Source organism: Mesoplodon mirus (assembly GCF_964341445.2).
Source record: "Mesoplodon mirus genome assembly, chromosome: 6".
NCBI lineage: Eukaryota > Metazoa > Chordata > Mammalia > Artiodactyla > Ziphiidae > Mesoplodon > Mesoplodon mirus.
This window is the reverse complement of record NC_138982.1, coordinates 58,568,573-58,586,771: the sequence shown is the minus strand read 5'-3', so window position 1 is coordinate 58,586,771 and position 18,199 is coordinate 58,568,573. Positions and strand designations below refer to the sequence as shown.

General features: G+C 40.4%; 1 protein-coding gene across 5 annotated transcripts in view; it reads right to left on the bottom strand.

The window, feature by feature from the left end:
- TNIK (TRAF2 and NCK interacting kinase) overlaps positions 1-18,199 on the bottom strand; it is a 418,711-nt gene that overhangs the window by 307,153 nt on the left and 93,359 nt on the right. The window lies entirely within an intron of this gene.

Below are 18,199 nucleotides of genomic sequence, written 5' to 3'. Positions count from 1 at the left end.
AACTCAATCCTTTAACTGGGACTCCAGATAACAGACTGTATGTACTGTATATAGAAAGTAGATAACACTTTTTTTTTTGAGTACTCGTTTTATTTTTAAATTCTTCTAAATGCATTTCATGTATCATCTCATTTAATCTTTATGAACTATATGAACTTTATGAATAATAGGTACTATTATTATTCCTATTTTTCAGCAGATGAAACCAAGGTACAGAAAGGTTAAGCAATTAACGCTAGGTCGAACAGCCAGTAAGTGGCAGAGTCAAGATTCTAGACTCAAGGGATCTAATGCCAAAGCCTATGCTCTTAACCACTTTGCTCTGCTGCTTCTTATAATAATAATTACCACTTATTGGATACTTTATTACGTGCCATATATGCTTTATGTACATTATCTCATTTACTATTCCCAACAACCATAGGAAGAGTGTTTGTATGTACATTGTATATATGCATGCAGACATAGAAGTAGGTGTGTGTATATGTGTGTGTGTATATGTGCGTATGAATGATTCTAGCTTCTATCCCATCACCCTAAAACATGTGACAAATCTCTCTTGAAAGAAAGCCATCTTAGATACTCTGTGATTAATCATATGAAGTATTCACACAAAAACTGCATTATGCATCACCGTCTCATATTTCCAGTAGGTGATTTGATTGAATCTTTATTTTGAGAAGAATAGAATTCATTTACTCTCATGGTCTTGTTCTTTTTATTTTATTTTAATATGAAATATAACAGCACCAGAGAAAGTTCTGCAATATCTTAAAGGACAGAATTTTAGGACTATCACTGAATTTATACAAGTTCCAAGGAAAACCTCCAAGGCATAGTAGCAGCCAAATGTCTCTATACATACTCAGCCAATCTGTATGTACTCTGCACTTGAAGATTATAAGGCTCCACCATCATGGTTATCGCCAGAGCTAAGAAGATCTGCCTTCTCCCCTTCACTGATCCAAGTGTGTGACTTATCTCTGTGGACGTGACAAGTCAGCCACCAGTGGGCATCAAGGCCTTGCCTTCGCATTCTCACTTCCCAGAGGAAGAGTTCAACACAGAGGCTAGATGGCCCATTCAGGCACCCAGTCTATTATGAATCTGGATTATGCCTTCTCTTTATCTAGAAAAGGTGTTTCTCCTAATCAAGTGGTCTCCAGTTCTCAGGGCCAATGAAGTGAGTGGCCTAATTTCATGCTTCCCAAATTTAAATGTGCCTACAAATCATCTGGGGAATCTCATCAAAAAGCAGATTCTGGGGACTTCCCTGGAGGTCCAGTGGTTAAGACTCCACCCTTCCACTGCAGGGGGCGAGGGTTTGATCCCTGGTCAGAGAACTAAGTTCCTGCATGCCATATGGTGAGGCACACACACACACAAAAAGCCGGGGGGGGGGGGGGGTATTTGTTTGAATTTTTGAAAGGCCCACCTAGGGTTCAAATCCATAGTGATCTAAAAAAATTTCCATTATAGTCATGTGGCATTAAAAACTCTAGACAGTCCTTAGAAATATCCATTCACTTTTTAAGCTTTCGGACTCCACAAGGATGTCTCACTCCGGATAGGGAGAGAGACCATTATTCCACACGTGAAGCTAAAGGCATCCCTTCCGTCACTGAGCCACCTGTTCTCTAGTGCCCAGTGATCCACAGAGTAAGCAACTAATAATTTCAGATTCTCCAAAATGGTGAATCCTTGACCTAAATGTGTTTAATACTCAGTAAGCCTCTCTAACTCAGACTACTTGGGATGCGAGAGTTGTTACCACTATGTAAACAAGGAACTATTTTACTGTATAGTTAAATGAAACAAATACATGCAGTACAAATTCTCTGGAGGAAATGCTCTAATATTGAAGAGCAACTTGTGATTAGCATATCAATAGGAATACATAAACAGCAGTTTTAAAATACCTGAGGGCACTTAAGGACAGGTTTTTCAACAAACTTCTTAAACTTCTGTTTATAGTCTGAAACTACTTGGAAAACTCTTTCTTGTAAGACACTTTAAAAGGTCAAGTTCAGCCCACATCTCCTCTTTGAAAATTAATAAGTTTTTAATGTACTCAGAGATGCAGAAGTGATGTCAAGCTTACTTGATTGACCCAAGCCAAAGAACCTTCTAGAATAGCAACATGTTTTGGCTGGGTTTCTACCATTAAGTCACTTGTCCTCTTAAGTGGGATATTTTAAAGTACACTTATTTTGACATATTAGCAGAATTACTAGGTCACTTGTAAGCAGCAAAATAATTCTCTTTAACCTTTTTAAAATGGTCAAAGAGGAGAAATAAAGTATATAAACAATGCTGAGGAATAATGGCTTGTTATTGTTACCCCTCCCACTTTAAAAGGGACCCTAAGAACTGGGGACCATAGATCTCTGTTAAGCCAGAAATTTTTTAATTAAAGGTTAAATCACTGAATGCTTGAGTTCAGCCCCACCTTGCTTTCATTCTTCCAATGAATTATATCTGCTTAAGTCTTTGGCGTCAAAAGGTTGTAGGTGGGTTCAACTTCCAGTTGTCGGGAGTGACCTAGGGCAAGTCAAGCTTTCTAAGGCCAGACTCTTCATCTGAAGAGCAGGGATCATAAGTATTAAGTTATCTACCTCATGACACTGTGGAATGGAGCCTTTCCTATAATGGGCATAAGTACTATATATATACACTGTACATATATATTTACATACCAGTACTGCTTCTATTGTTATCAGAACAAAGTCAGTCCTTGAGCTTTAAAGAGACAGGTGAACCACAAGAAAAGTCAAGAACTTCCACTTAAAACCACAATGAGGGCCTCCCTGGTGGCGCAGTGGTTGAGAGTCCGCTTGCTGATGCAGGGGACACGGGTTCGTGTCCCGGTCTGGGAAGATCCCACATGCTGCGGAGCGGCTGGGCCCGTGAGCCATGGCCGCTGAGCCTGCGCGTCCGGAACCTGTGCTCCGCAACGGGAGAGGCCACAACAGTGAGAGGCCCGCGTACCGCACCAAAAAAAAAAAAAAAAAAAACCACAATGAGATACCACGGCACACCTGTCAGAATGGCTATCATCAAACAGACAACAAATAACAAGTGTTGGTGAGGTGTGCACTGTTGTTGGGACAGCACATTGGTGAAGCCACCATGGAAAACAATATAGAGGCTCCTCAAAAAGTTAAAAATAGAACTGCTGTAAGATCCAGCAATTTCACTTCTGAGTGTTTACTCAAAGAAAATAAAAACACTAATTCATATATCAAATACATATCAAAAACACTAATACATATATCAAAAAGATATATGCATTCCAATGTTCATTGAGGCATTATTTATAATAGCTAAGATATGGAAGCAACCTAAGTGTCCATGGATAGACAAATGGATAAAGATATGGTACATACATATATATAATTCAATATCACTCAGCCATAAGAAAGAATGAAATCTTGCCATTTGCAACGACATGGATGGACTTGGAGGGTATTAAGTGAAATAAGTCACACAGAGAAAGACAAATGCCACAGGATCTCACTTATATGTGGAATCTTAAAAACAAAACAAACAAACAAAACAAAAACAGACTCATAGGTACAGAGAATAAACGGGTGGTTGCCAGAGAGAGGGAGAGGGGACATAGATGAAGGGGATAAAGAGGTCCAAACCTCCACTTATATAATAAATAAGTCACAGGGATACAGCATAAGGAATATGGTCAATAATAATGTAATAACTTTGCATGGGACAACTGGTTACTAGACTTATGGCAGTGATCATTTCATGATATATGCAAATGTCAAACTATTATGTAGTATACCTGAAACTAACAAAACATTGTACACCAACTATATTTCAATTAAAAAAAAATACTGCCACCTAAAACACAAATTAAATCTATGAAGCTCCTAACCACAAGAGAGGACCCAGGGTAACACATGTAAGGAGGCTGTTCTTCAACAAACTACCAAGAGTTCTGAATGCATCCTAACCTCTAAGGTTCAAATCTAGAAAGATAGAAACATTCTTCCTCAATGTGACCTTCCAGGGCACACAGGTCACTGGGCTGTGTTTTTACCGGTAAGTCAGTTCTTAGGCTTTGAGCATTTCATCAAGATGCTCCAGTCCTTCATCCAAGCAAAGCTGATATTTGCTAGTTCTTACAACTTTTATTCTGGAGAATTTTTTGTAAATATCCTCCATGCTCCAAATCCCTTCCAAAAGTGTATGTTAGTATGAAGTGCCATTATTCTAACAAAATCAGCTTTTCTGGCCACATATGTATCATAGGGTGACACTACACCACGAGGAACTGTCCTCAACTGCTACCTCTTCTTAGGGACAAATCCAATTCCAATAAAGCATAGAACCCTGTCAACACCAACACCAAATAGATATACATACCCTTGTACATCTACTCATTTTTTTTAACAAATATTCAACACTAGGCACTTAACTGCTTCTATTTTAACCCAAAACACAAACTGTGAAGAGGGGATTTTCTCCCCCATATTTACTCTGGAAGAGACACCAGCCACAGAGAAGTCAGTTAAACCTCATGTACCCACAGACCTGAGGTGGTTAGCTCCCTGAGCTGTGTTCCTCAAGGAAATCTGGAAAGAAAACCTCTGGGCTTTAACCTGGACCTCAGAGAGCAGAGAGGAGGGCGGAGGGCTCCTTAGCAGAGCTCTGTGGGCTTGTGAGCTCTGTGGGTCACACCCTTCCTGAGAGGCAAGATCCTGAGTAAGACGTTGAAACCTCTGGATGTTCATGGTCTCAGTCAGCAAATGGGTATGATAATCCCACCCAATCTCTGGATTCAAGTGTTAGAACAACAACATGAGGACCACAGACTTGGAAATGCCGAGACGCTCCCTGGAGACCAATGCACGGAATAAAGAATCTCTTCAACACTGATCATGCAGACGGCAGAATGCTGAGGGTGATGGAAGTTGTGACTGGAGTGCGATGGGAATTACGATCAGTACCTGTCTTACTTTTACATGTTCACAAATATATGGATTTGAAGGAGAACTAACACCACGATATGTAGTATTTAGGACAAACTTCAAAGACCACAACTGACCATGGTATTACTCATCAGCTGAACCGGTATTCATAAATCTCCGTTGCTTCTGGACTGGAAAAGAATGGTCAAACAACGAGCTTTTTGTTCTGGACGCTGCTATTTTTGTTTTGGGTTTTGTTGGCAGCCTTGTTGTTGTTTTTTCCTCCCTATTTTGTGTTTTTCCTTATCCCCTACCAACACTCCAACACTGGTTTCTTGGACACACCTTAAAATTAGAACATATTTACTCAGATGATTCACTGTAGTCATTAGTCTTGTTCAAGCAAGTCTTGTCCTGAGCAACGGGTAAGCTGGAGACCCAAGGAAGAGGGCAGCCTCCGCTCCTCATCAGGCATCTCCTCATCCCACCCCATCCCCATCCTGCTGCAGACCATTCAGGCTGGGTGCCGAGCACCCCCTCCTTTCAGCACTCACAGACGGGCACATCAGTATGGGGAGGGGAGCAGCTTGGGTGCTTAGCTTCCGTGATAGGTTTCTTCAGGGAATGAAAGGTTTTGAAAGTTCTGAAGGATCTCTCTACGTGGGTAAGTGGGTACAAAATTGTAGAACCCAAAGTACTAAACATTTAGGTGACAAACATTCCTCTTCTGCTAAAATCATCAGAAGGGTTAGCTGGGGGAAATCAGAATCTGCTTAATTTGAAACTTCTTTTAAGAGAATATACAATCAATTCTGCCTCCATCCAAACAAAAAGACTCATTGTCTTTGGTTTTCACTAACTTTCACTCTTTTGACACATAAAGAGAAAGAATGAGGTGAATACAGGTCAAACTTCTCATTGAAGCAGCTGATAATAGCCTTTAGAGGCATTGCTGGAGTTCTTGGATCATGGGCACTACCTACTTAAAATCTGCAGGAAAGAAAAAAAAAAAAAAAAACACGTGACTAGTGTGGTCCTTAATGGAAACAGAAATGGAGAGTCTCCACAGAGAGATTCCCAACCTGCATTCATGATAAATTATTCAACAAATAGTTTGTATCTTGATACTGTTGCCAGATCACTCTCAACTACATTACCCAGAAATTCTGTCCTTTTATCGTGTTTCACTCTCTCTCCCCATCCTCAACCCCAAACACACAAACCTAGGCCCCCCTAAAAGGGGAAAACACAAAGGCAAAGAGTAAACAATCTACCACAATGCCACACCAGGTTACAGCTAACTGGAGAGAAGAGTACAGATTATGCACTGGCAAATATTTGCCTGGTCTCCAGAGCAGTAAGATTCATCCATTTGCTCACAAAAGTACATGACTGCAGCTGAGAGAATAAATCAATTCAATTCAACAAACATTTATCAAGCTCCAGTCTGATTGCAGAGTCTTTTGGAGGAAAAATCACGCACCTGGATATTGGAGCTGATTTTTGAAGAAGTCTAGAAATATGCTATTCCTGCCCCCTCCCACCAAAAACAAGTCATGAAAAAAGAAGCAACCAACTCCCTCAGATGACCAGCACAGCAGCATTTTACATTGTAAAATGTAACAAGCCCAAGTTCCTTTTTGTAGATGGAAAAGAATTCCCTTCCTATATTTCTGCGGAAATAGCAATTTTGCTTGTTGTATAAAAACATAGTGTAAGAAACCAGTGATTAATCACCCAACCATCAATCACCTTTCAGTATTCTGGATATAAAGATTAGACCAACTATATATTGAAACAAGTTATGTCATCACTGCTTTATATTATATATTCAGACTTATCAGGGATCTACTTGAAATGAATTCTAAACATGCAGTGCAAGAGCAGGGCAAAACCAATCCCTGCCAAACATCTAGGGGGATTCTCCATCCCCTGCTCCCGCCCCAGATTTCCTTCTGGGGAACTTGTGTGTGGAGCTGAGAGAATTTAGGCTATGTGACCACGAGTCAGGCTCTATCGCCTACTTGTTGACCTCAGGAAAGTCATTTATAAACTGAGACCTAACTTTTTCAACTTTAAAACAGGGATAATCATATCTCTTCTATCTCACTTGTGAGGTCAAACAGAATAATGAAGATGAAGATTTTATAAAAACTGTTATAATCATCAATATTGATGTTCAATTCCACAGTCCTGGAGATAGGGGAGCAAAAGGAAAACCTAAGAAAACCCACCTCTGTTCCCAGAAGTGTGTAACAGGGTCTTTACAAGTTTAAACGGCCTGTAGCCATTTAGCCACAGGGACAGTTTTAGATCATGTCCATGAAACCAGTTTCAAAACGAAGGCGAAACAGTTTTTTCCTTATCCTATTTTTTTCTGTTATAATGCATGGTAGGTGGACACTGTTTTGATGTAACTTATCAGTATTTAGCAGCTGTTGGCTAGTATTAAATATTATACTGAGGGTCAGTCTCCTTGATGTATATACTTCAACAGTTGAGATTAAGCAAAAATGACACATATTCCACTGAGATAGGGCATTCCAAGCTCAGAAAAACGTGAAAGTGGTATCCTTTTTTTTTAAGTTGATATTTCTAACCATCTACTCTGTATTGGCGCTAGGGAAAAAGTAAAGTAATGTTCCGGAACTCAAGGAGCTCAGAGTTTAGAGTGGAAACAGCCAGACAGAACATTACAAAACAGTGAGGGCAGGATGAGGAGGAGAGGTCGGCAAGTGTCCCAGGGTGCAGAGAGGGAGGGCTGCTGCTGAGCCAAGGGTTAAGGCTGTCGGGTAGGTGGCACGGATAACAGAAACTGCTAGCACTGTGATAGCACTGCGCACGGGTGAGTCAGGATCCGCCCGAGACAAGGCTGGACAGGGAGACAGAGGTCGCGTCCTGAGGAACCTGGGCCTGGGGACCTCAGTGCGGTGCTGCTCTGTGGATGGATGCAGGAGGGGTGTTCAGGGGAGTGGCGCACTGGAGAAAGGACAGCTGCATCGGGGACACCCTGACCACCTCCTTCCAGAACATTCTGCTGTCGTATGAAATACTGGAGTTTCATATGGAAGAAAAAAAATTACTTACTGAAAAAGAAAACAGGTGCTACATTTAAAGGTAAAGGGGAATCTCATTATAAACGTGTGATAAAAATAATCACAGCCCAGTTTAATAGAGAAAACATTAACCACACTCTGTTAGGATTCATAGAAAATGCTTGCACATTGATTGACCTCTACCTCTACTTCTACCTCCACCCGAGAAGGATCAGTTTATTTAGACATAAACAGGCTAAAAAAGTCAAGGGCAAAGTCAAGGGCTTCCCTGGTGGCGCAGTGGTTAAGAGTCCGCCTGCCGATGCAGGGGACACGGATTCGTGCCCCGGTCCGGGAAGATCCCACATGCCGCAGAGCGGCTGGGCCCGTGAGCCATGGCCGCTGGGCCTGCGCGTCCAGAGCCTGTGCTCCAAAGCGGGAGAGGCCACAACAGTGAGAGGCCCGCGTACCGCAAAAAAAAAAAAAAAAGTCAAGGGCTTCAGCCGGTTTCAGCTTCCTAGAACAAGATGCTGCTCTGCAGATGCTGGGCAGTCAGTCACCTGGAGGATAAAGCAGCCAGTGAGTCATCCTGAGGAACACACACACGGACACGCAGATGTGCAGGACCCTTCCGGCCTTGTTGGAGAGCAGGTGTTACAAGAAACTCTCCAGGAAACCATCACTTCTACAATTAAGTTTACTGGGAATACTTTTTAAAAGGAAGACTGGAGGCTGGGGGAAAGAGGGGGGGTGGGCAGTAGGGAATTACTGTTTACTGAGTACAGAGTTTCAGTTTGGGATGGTGAAAAAGTTCTGGATTTGGATAGGGGTGATGGTTGCACAACAATGTGAATGTACTTAATGCTACTGAACAATATTTTATGCCATGGATATTTTACCACAGTAAGAGAGGGTGGGGGAAGGAGAGACGGAGAGAGAAAGTACGAGGCAAAACTAAAAAGTAGTAAGATTTCTAGTAAATTCAACTGAGAGCCTCCTACTGCCTTCCTGAACGTGATGCACAGAACAAAACTGAATTTCTCAAGAAATACTCTAAAGAAAAGCATCATCTGGAACATGCTAGTGGCCTGCCAAAGACTATATGTCCCAACGGGCTATATTATGTAATCATGGGCAAGTTTTCTAAAACAATAGAGCACCTTCCCCCTAAAGGAGACTGAGCTCTTCACATAATTTAGTTCATAACTCTTCCCTGCAGTCTAGAAAGATGATCTCGTTATTACCATTATTATTATGGTAGCTATTTTGTATTTATTAAGAGTTCTCAGTGAGCCAGCTGCTATCCTCTCTTCCTTTGTTGTAGATGGGAACAAGACACACAGCAGTTCTGTGCATTGCCTGGGAAAGTAAGCAACAGGACCAAAATCAGAAGCAATGCCCAAGGCCACAGCACTCGACAGAAGAGGCTGTACTCTGCCCGATTTGGAGGCCCGGGCAAGGCTTCACTCCCCCATTCCAGATCCTCACCACCGAGCAGGGCTCCTACTTAATAGAGAATACATACTTGCTTGCCAAACAGTACATACTTATTTTTGCACATGCAAAATATCCAAGTGGACTTAATAAAATTATATTTGAGGTTAAACCACAAAGATAAGAAATTTTAATCCAGGGCCCCAATTAATTATTCTTTTTAAGAGAGTCTCAAATGTTTCCCATGTCTAAAGAGTTAAAACTGTGCATGGCCCTAAATTCTGTGCCTGTAATCCCGATGGAGTTTCATTTCACAGGTTACAAAAAAACCCCAAATAATAATTACATAGTTACTATTGATTGTTTAATTACTTGAGACTGCCTTATAATCACCAAATCATTAAGGGTGTTATGAGATCTAAAAACTACAAGTCACCAGGGTGCTGTGCACCAAGTTATTTGGTAATTCACTGATATGAGATGGAAGGGAAGAATTTTGAACTAAAGTAATCTAAACACTTCTAAGGAAAGGTGGCACACATGTGCCAAGCCAATAATAGATGCTTATTCTAAAGGCTGATGTTGAATAAATGAACAAACAAGGTAAACAAAACCCCAGGATAGAGATAAGAGTGGAAGAGGGCTTCCCTGGTGGCTCAGTGGTTGAGAGTCCGCCTGCCAACGCAAGGGACACGGGTTCGTGCCCTGGTCCGGGAGGATCCCACATGCCGCAGAACGGCTGGGCCTGTGAGCCATGGCTGCTGAGCCTGTGCGTCCAGAGCCTGTGCTCCGCAACGGGAGAGGCCACAGCAGTGAGAGGCCTGCGTACCACAAAAAAAAAAAAAAAGAGTGGAAGAGACTCCTCCCCAAAGGCAAAGACACCAAAAAGATCCTGTAAGCTACCTGAGAGGCAAGACCTTAGCCCAGTGTATCTCAATTCTGGCTTTGCATTAGAAGCATCTGGGAAGTGCTGGAAACCAGCTTTACACAGTCCTACACCAGACCTACTAGAACCAAATCTCTAGAGAAGGGCCCAGATATGTTTAGTTTTTCAAAGCTATCCAGATGATTTCCATAAACAGTGAGGGCTGAGAAACACTAGTAGCAAAAAGAAATCCTACAAAGTCCCCTGTGGCAAGTTTTAGTAGCAACTCCGGAGGTCTGGCCACCCAGCAGAGAAAGTGACCTTCCTTATACATATGGCACACAGGCTCACAAAGGTCTTCCCTCTGTGCTTATATGGCAGCCATCTAATTCATTACACCCAACGATCACAGCATGAGGTGACATCGTCTTGAGCCAAATTAGATGCAAAGAACATGGGGATTTATGAAAAGCTCATCAAGCCAACCCATTTCAAGGGTAAATGGTTCTACTTATGGGGCAGGAGTAAAATTGTTACCTATAATTCTGGCCAACTGCAATGAAAGTACCTTCTGAGACTAAATAATAATAACTAAATAATCCTAAAGTCTTAGCTATAGTCAAATGAACCTATGACTAAGAACAATGCTTTGTATGTACTATAGCATCTTAGAGACATGTCTATTTGATGTCAAAAATCACAATTTCTGCGCTCCTAGGAAAATAGTGCTTGGGTATTTTTGGCAGGTACAACTTTTTTTAATTGAATGAAACCAACTAGTACCCTTGGGCTATATCAATTTTAATAGATGATCTGTTACTATAAACAGTATGAAAATTATTTTTAAAGGTGATCGACATACTAGACCTGGCCCAAGAGCCTGGTTTATAGGGAAACAGGAAAGATAGACCTGCAGCCATGTTTTATATAAAATGTCCCTGATGCAAAGGATGATACGGAGGCTGAGGCAATGGGGAGATGGGCACTCAGCTACGGTACCCAGACATAAGCCATCCTGATTTTCTGTGTTCTATGGAATAGTTCCAAGAGGCATTAAAAGCAGTTACTTGGGTAGGGAGAGGAAAGGGGAGATTCCACAGTTAAATAAATTGGGGAAATATTGGGTAGAACCAAGTACTATAAATGCTAATATTCAAGAGTAAGGGATGGTTAGAAGCACTATGAAACCTCTTTAGTCACTCTATTCTTTTTTCACAGAGCTGATCTTAGGGTTCCACTGAACACACTTTGAGAAATGTGACTGTCTAGCTAACAAATGTCAGTGAGGCAAAGGCAAAGCCAGAGAGACCTCCACTCAATCCAATGACCCTGTTTGCCTGAAGATCACAAAACAGAAGGGGTGCAAGAATGAATCTGTAGCTGGAGTCAGGCCACCCAGAGGGGACTTTCATGTACTTGGTAACACACAGCTTAATGGGCATAAGGATGAAGGAGAGAAAGGTTGACCCAGGATTAAGCTTCCCTAGTCCCTGTATACAGGACTCTGCCCCCTACCTTGTAATAAAATAAAAGACAATAGCAATAATCAAACCTTAAGTGTACACAGCAGTTTAAATTTAACAAAATACTTTCATAGCCCCTAATTCATTTCAATCTCACAGTAACCTGATGGGATATATCAGGAAAGGCTTTTTTTTTTTTGGCGGTATGTGGACCTCTCACTGTTGTGGCCTCTCCCGTTGCGGAGCACAGGCTCCGGACGCACAGGCTCAGTGGCCATGGCTCACGGGCTCAGCCGCTCCGCGGCATGTGGGATCTTTCCAGACCAGGGCACGAACCCGTGTCCCCTGCATCGGCAGGCGGACTCTCAACCACTGCGCCACCAGGGAAGCCCAGGAAAGGCATTTTTATCCTCATTTTACAGATGAGAAAACCTGAAGCTCTAAGTGGTGATATGGCAAGCTCAAAGCTACAGCAAGTTAGAGGCAGAGCCAAACCTATAAAGACAGATCCTCAGTTCCTAACTGAGGTCCTTACCACCCCACTCTCCTTACGAATCTCAGAAAAAGGGCTCTCTACTTAGATCTTGTACTATCTTAAGGGGAAAAACTGTTGATTCTTCCCCCCAAATTTGTAAAATATATAATTATTTAAAAATCACTCTCACCTCACTAAAATCCCAGAGAGCTACACCCAATTCTTCTTATGTCCTCTAATAATCTACTTCTTCTTACAAATTATTAAGAAATTGGCATTCTTTAAACAAAGACCGACTATAGTATCTGAATGGCAATTATATCATCAAATGCCATAAAGAAGAATTAAGAATTGGACTTAATGTAAATAATGCAATTCTGAACATACATAAAAAAACCAAGAACTCAAAGGTAGAAGGTGAAGCACAAAGATGTGTGTGTTTCTGACCTCATCTTCTATGAATGCTTCTTGCACATCAGAAGCTCTTCCACAAAACCAAGACCAAGGAAAGAGCTGGTTAGCTAGGCTCCCCCTGGTGCATGTGTTTGGGAAGAAGAAAAGGTTGCTGAGTGCCTACTATGTGTCAGGCACTGGGCTAGGGATTCCACACACATTACGCTTTAGTTTTCATAACAAACCTACACTGTACTATTACTAACAGTACTGTTACTCAGAGAGCAAGTTGGCCATCTTCACAAAACTAGAACGAGGCAGAAACAGACTGGACGCCAGCTCAGTCCTGCTCCTAAGTCCTTTCCATTACACTCCTTTCCACTTACGAAAATGTTAAATTATACCCCAACATATGCACATGCCAAGGCCTCTAAGCTTTTCCAAATCCCCTTCCCACAATTCATTCAGGTCCCCACTCTGACTCATATTGCTCTATATTCTACGCTCTCACTGTCTCTGTTTGCACATCAATTTTAAGAGTTTTTGCTATTTTCTCTTACGCTTAGAGAAGTGGTCCTCAGCTGCGGAGAACTTTGCCCCTCAGGAGACAGCTGGCAATGTCTGGAGACATTTCTGATTGTCAGGACTTTGGGGTGCACTGGCATCTCATGGGTGGAGGCCAAGAATACTGCTAAACATCCTACAATGCACAGGACAGCTCCTCCACAACAAAGAGCTATCTGACCCCAATGTTTCTCAACCCAGTGCCAAGGCTGAGAAACCCTGCCTTGAAGGGATAATGTGGTTTAATAAATGTGCTTTAGTTTCCTCCCCTATAAAATCATGAGGAGTAACTAAGACACCATATATGAAAAGCTTTAGCACACAGTAAGCATTCAGAGTCCTAATTAGTTAATCTGACTGCATACTTTTTAGAGTAGGAACCACCTTGGTGGACTCTGCATTCTTCCCACACAAAGCACAGGGCTTTTGTCACGGGCACTCAACAAATGTGAAATAATATATTCTTTATATTTGGATTTTTGTTTAAAAAACAAATGCCACTATTATTTAAGAAACACAACATTCTCCCATACTCACTCCTTACCAAACAAGAAGTGAATAGTATAATTCACGATTCACTAGAACAGAATATGAAAAGCTACATTGCATCCTGAGTATGTCATAGAATCACCTCCATAGCAAGACTATTAATAAGCCTACTATTAAAATGTTTTGTCTCACTTCAACAGAAAATTTATTAAGAGATCACAATATATAGATTTAAGGAAATCTCATGCAACAGGCTCAGATTCTTCTATCTATACCAGTTCAGTTTTGACCGTATCAATTGTCAGGTCTTGAGTTGAATTACTCAGAAACCACCTTACACTGTAATCACAAGCATGTCAAATAAAAACAGCAAAAGTCAAATCTCAGAATGAGTATGTCAGAACTGGCTGGCATCACATCTCAGGTCCAGATCTTTGCATTTTTTTTACCTTTCTCAGTTTATGCATGTTAGAGTCGGCACAAAAACCCTAAAGTAAATGATTACAAAAAAACATTAGGATTAACATTCACTCAAGTGGCCCTACAACAGGATAATCTACAATCATTTTTGCAGAGTTTCTGGAGGTGTGGCCCCAGGGCCCTGAACGTCAGAATGAACCCATACATTTATCAGAAGTACAGATTCCTGGACCCCAGACAGACCTACTGAATCAAAATTTGAAAGGTTAGGCCTGGAAAATTACATTTTAAATCATTTCTCAAATATTTGTTTTGCATAGTAAACTCTGGGAACCTCTGCCAGGAGGGTGAACCCCAGAAAATTGATTTGCCTCATTTGTAAATTTCCAGCATATGTCTTGCTTCTACAGACTATCAATAATTAATTTAACATAAAATCCACACCCTTACCATAAAAAACAGGGAGAGAATTCTGTTGATGACTTTTGTCCAAATGTGCACATCTGAAGTAAGCAGACTGATATTTTATGGGAAATGCTGATAAAACTGGGAATGAATATACATAGAATTATCAAGGAAAACAGAGCTCAATTCTGGGCCACACACAGGTCACCATCTACTATGTACCAGATGGGGGATACAGTGATGGCTAGACGGACTAGGTCCCTACTCTTATTTTTTCCTTATTATGCATTTAAATTGTTTAATATATACATAAACAAAGAAGTATAATAATTTCAGAGAGTGGCAATGCCATGAAGACAAAAAAACAAGTTGACACAGAAAGTCATTGGGAGGAGGGAGGCAGTGGCAGTGGCTGGCTCTATCAGATACAAGGATGAAAAGTGGTTGCCTTGAGCAGGTAACATTTGAGCTGGGACCTGAAGGAGAGAAAGCTAGTCATGAGAGGGTTGAGGGGCGAGCGCTCTAGACAGAAGAAACTATTACTAGAAAGACCCTGAGGTGAGAAAAAGGTTCGCATGAAATTATTATTGAAATTAAATCAGAAATCAGATAATACATACAAAATATTTCATGACATAGAAAACTATTTTAAGGTATGAAGTATTATTTTTATTAACATGTTAGAATCGTTTCAGGGCAGAAGCCAGGATAATGAAGGACCTCAAGTCTAAGTCATATGAAGAATTAATTCAGCAACTGTGGCTACATTGCCTGGAGATGAGGAGATGCAAGTTATGTGTTTGGGGGAAGAAGGGAGAGGTCTTCTTTAAATATCTGAAGGACTATGTTCTTGTGGCAGAAGACTACATTTATTTTTTTAAATAGCTCCGAGGGAGTGAAAGGAGCTTGAACTGGTTAAACATTTTAGGAAGGGAGAATCTTGGCTCAACATGATAATGAACATTCAAAGGGAAGTGAAGGCAAATGGAATGACTGGGAGGTAGTGGATCCCACACAAGTGGAGGTGATCAAGGATGGGCTGAACAGACGCTGGCAGAGGCATGACTGGGCTAGATGACCTACAAGGACCTTTGCAACCCTTTGAAAACACACACACACACACACACACACTCAGTCACAGTGTTCTCTCTCAACAAGTACTATAAACATCAATATGGCCTCTTTACTTCATACTTTACAACCTAGAGGAGGTTTTAAGAGAAACCTGAGAGATACAGAGGAATCCACCATATTCCCAATTCACACTATCACCCCAGAATAAAGTACATCTCCATCTCTGCAATAACCAATATACAGTTCCAAAGGGCAAATAAAGAAACAGGATAGACTAACATTCATTTTTGAAATCTGTGGCTAAGATTTAATGGTGTTTTAGCAATAAACATTAAACAATTATTTGGACCTATTAAAATAATTACTCTATTTTAACAAAAATGTGTCTGGATTCCATTAGGTCCCAATAAGTGGCATGCCAATAAACAGCCAAAGCCTTTAGCAAACGGGTATGTGGCCTTTGGTTGGTTCATTTTTTTCATGGGAGCCATAGGCCCAAGAAGATGATTTCCTCATTAAAAACCCTGACAGAACCTCTTTACTCTTCATTATTTATGCAATCTGTCTAGTAAATAAAGCAAAAAACAGATACTGAACTACCACTTGACCACCTGGGACCAAAATGATAAACAAATCTAACCTTCCAAGGAGAGACAGACCAAGCTAGACTTGGGAGTAAGGCTAGAAGCAACTTTGAAAAGCTAAATGTTATTAATGACCTTTATATAAAATATGTTTCCACATCTAGATTTAAGTGGCTTATATGAGATATACTTCAAGAAATACTCTCTTAATATCTATGTATACTTTTGTTTATTGAATTAAGTCTACTTCTTAAAAACTACTTGTAAATAAAATTATATTATGACTCTCTTAGGACAGCTTATTAAAAGAAACTTATAAGGATCTTTCCAGAAAAGAAAGGCTACATCTGTATAATTGTTCATAAAATTATACCTCATTTTATGAAATCCATGAACAACAAAAGCCAGGGTTACAAAAAATTAAAATCAAAGGTTTAATATTTAATGTAAAGAAAGTATTTATCACAGACTTTTTTGGTATAGAAATCTGTTCCTAGGGCTTTAAAATTTATATTTATGTTTACACTATTTTAGAAATATACCTATTCCATAAAAGTTAAATATAACCTATAATGTGGACAATCACTTCCTAAATTATTTCTCTTTGGGTTCACGTGTATTTGAGTTCAGGTTTTGCAGTTTATTAAGCTTTAATCCTTCAGGGCTCAGAGTAACAGCAGGACTGGATTAGTGACCCAGAAAATCCAGGTGTCTCTGTTCTTGAGGGGGTGCCACCTAATATCATCTGGGTTGTCTAGAAACAAAACCCTTAATTGGGCATGGAGGATTAATCCTTCAGGTAAATCATTCCAAGTCCCCAAAACATTTATAGCAAACACCCTCACTTGACTAATGCACAGAAAAGCTGCTGTGCCACAAAACAATACATAGGGCTGGTAAAAGAAACCAAGCCTCCCGTCTCAAAGTCCAGTGTGATCACCATGGCCATCTTTGCAGTCTCCCATCAGCTTGAGAGAGGCCAAATTTCTGTATCAACCTCTATGAGAAGGGCACCCTTTAGAACAATAGTGTTAACAACTTAGTTGGTGAATTTCTTTCCTCTCTGAAGATCTGAGACCTCTTGGGACTTGTTTCCTTTTCTTTTTTTTTTCAAGTAACAAGAAATTAGGGCTAATTTTAGATTTTCCAAACATTCTCATCCTTAATTGAGAATCCTATCTCTTTGTTATCCTCCCTTGCAAGAGGGTACAGTCCACCTCTTAGATTAGTGGACAAAGCTGTGAATCATCTCCCACATGTGTATTCTACAGGTGGGAAGCACAGGACAATGGAATGGCACTATAAAACCAATAGCATTACACAGAGTTGCTTCTCCAAATTGACAGCAAATCAGAAGTAATTCTCTACCTAAATCAGGGCTTAATTCATAAGCTCACATTAATTCACAAGTTCGATCCAACTTCTCAAAATGCAATAGCACAATCTTCCAACCTGATTATCTTCACTGAAAGTATTTAAAAGCATTTGCTGAGACACCTTTCTTTCTTGTGTCAGACAGGATCAGTGTCAAGTGAACAGCTGGAGGAGACTACATTCTGTCTAATTGCAGGGGGTTGACATTTTAGGAAATAATCATTTCTTGCAAGACAGAAATTTTCCCCTGGAGTGGACACCAAAGGGTACCTCCTGGTAAATAAAGGCTTAAGTATATATATATATATATATATATATATATGTATATATATATATGTATATAAGTATATATATACACACACATATACTTTTGACATTCTGTAGAATCGGAAATATTACAATCTGGATGACTTCTACAATAATTTTAATCAACTAAGAGAAGTTGAGGACTCAAAGAAGTAATTTTTTTTTAAATAGAACAACAAGAGAGAATTTGTAGTGAAATACCATCCCATATCACTACCACTCAGGAATTGACTGATATTTCCCTTGAAATAATCATGCGGAAACAGTTGGTTTGTTTTGAAGGCATTTATTTCAATAGCTCATTCACTAAATCCCCCTGACCTTTAGTCCAAAAAGTTAATTTCCATTTTCTTTTGATAATCAGGAGAATCAACCCACTTTTCTAAACAA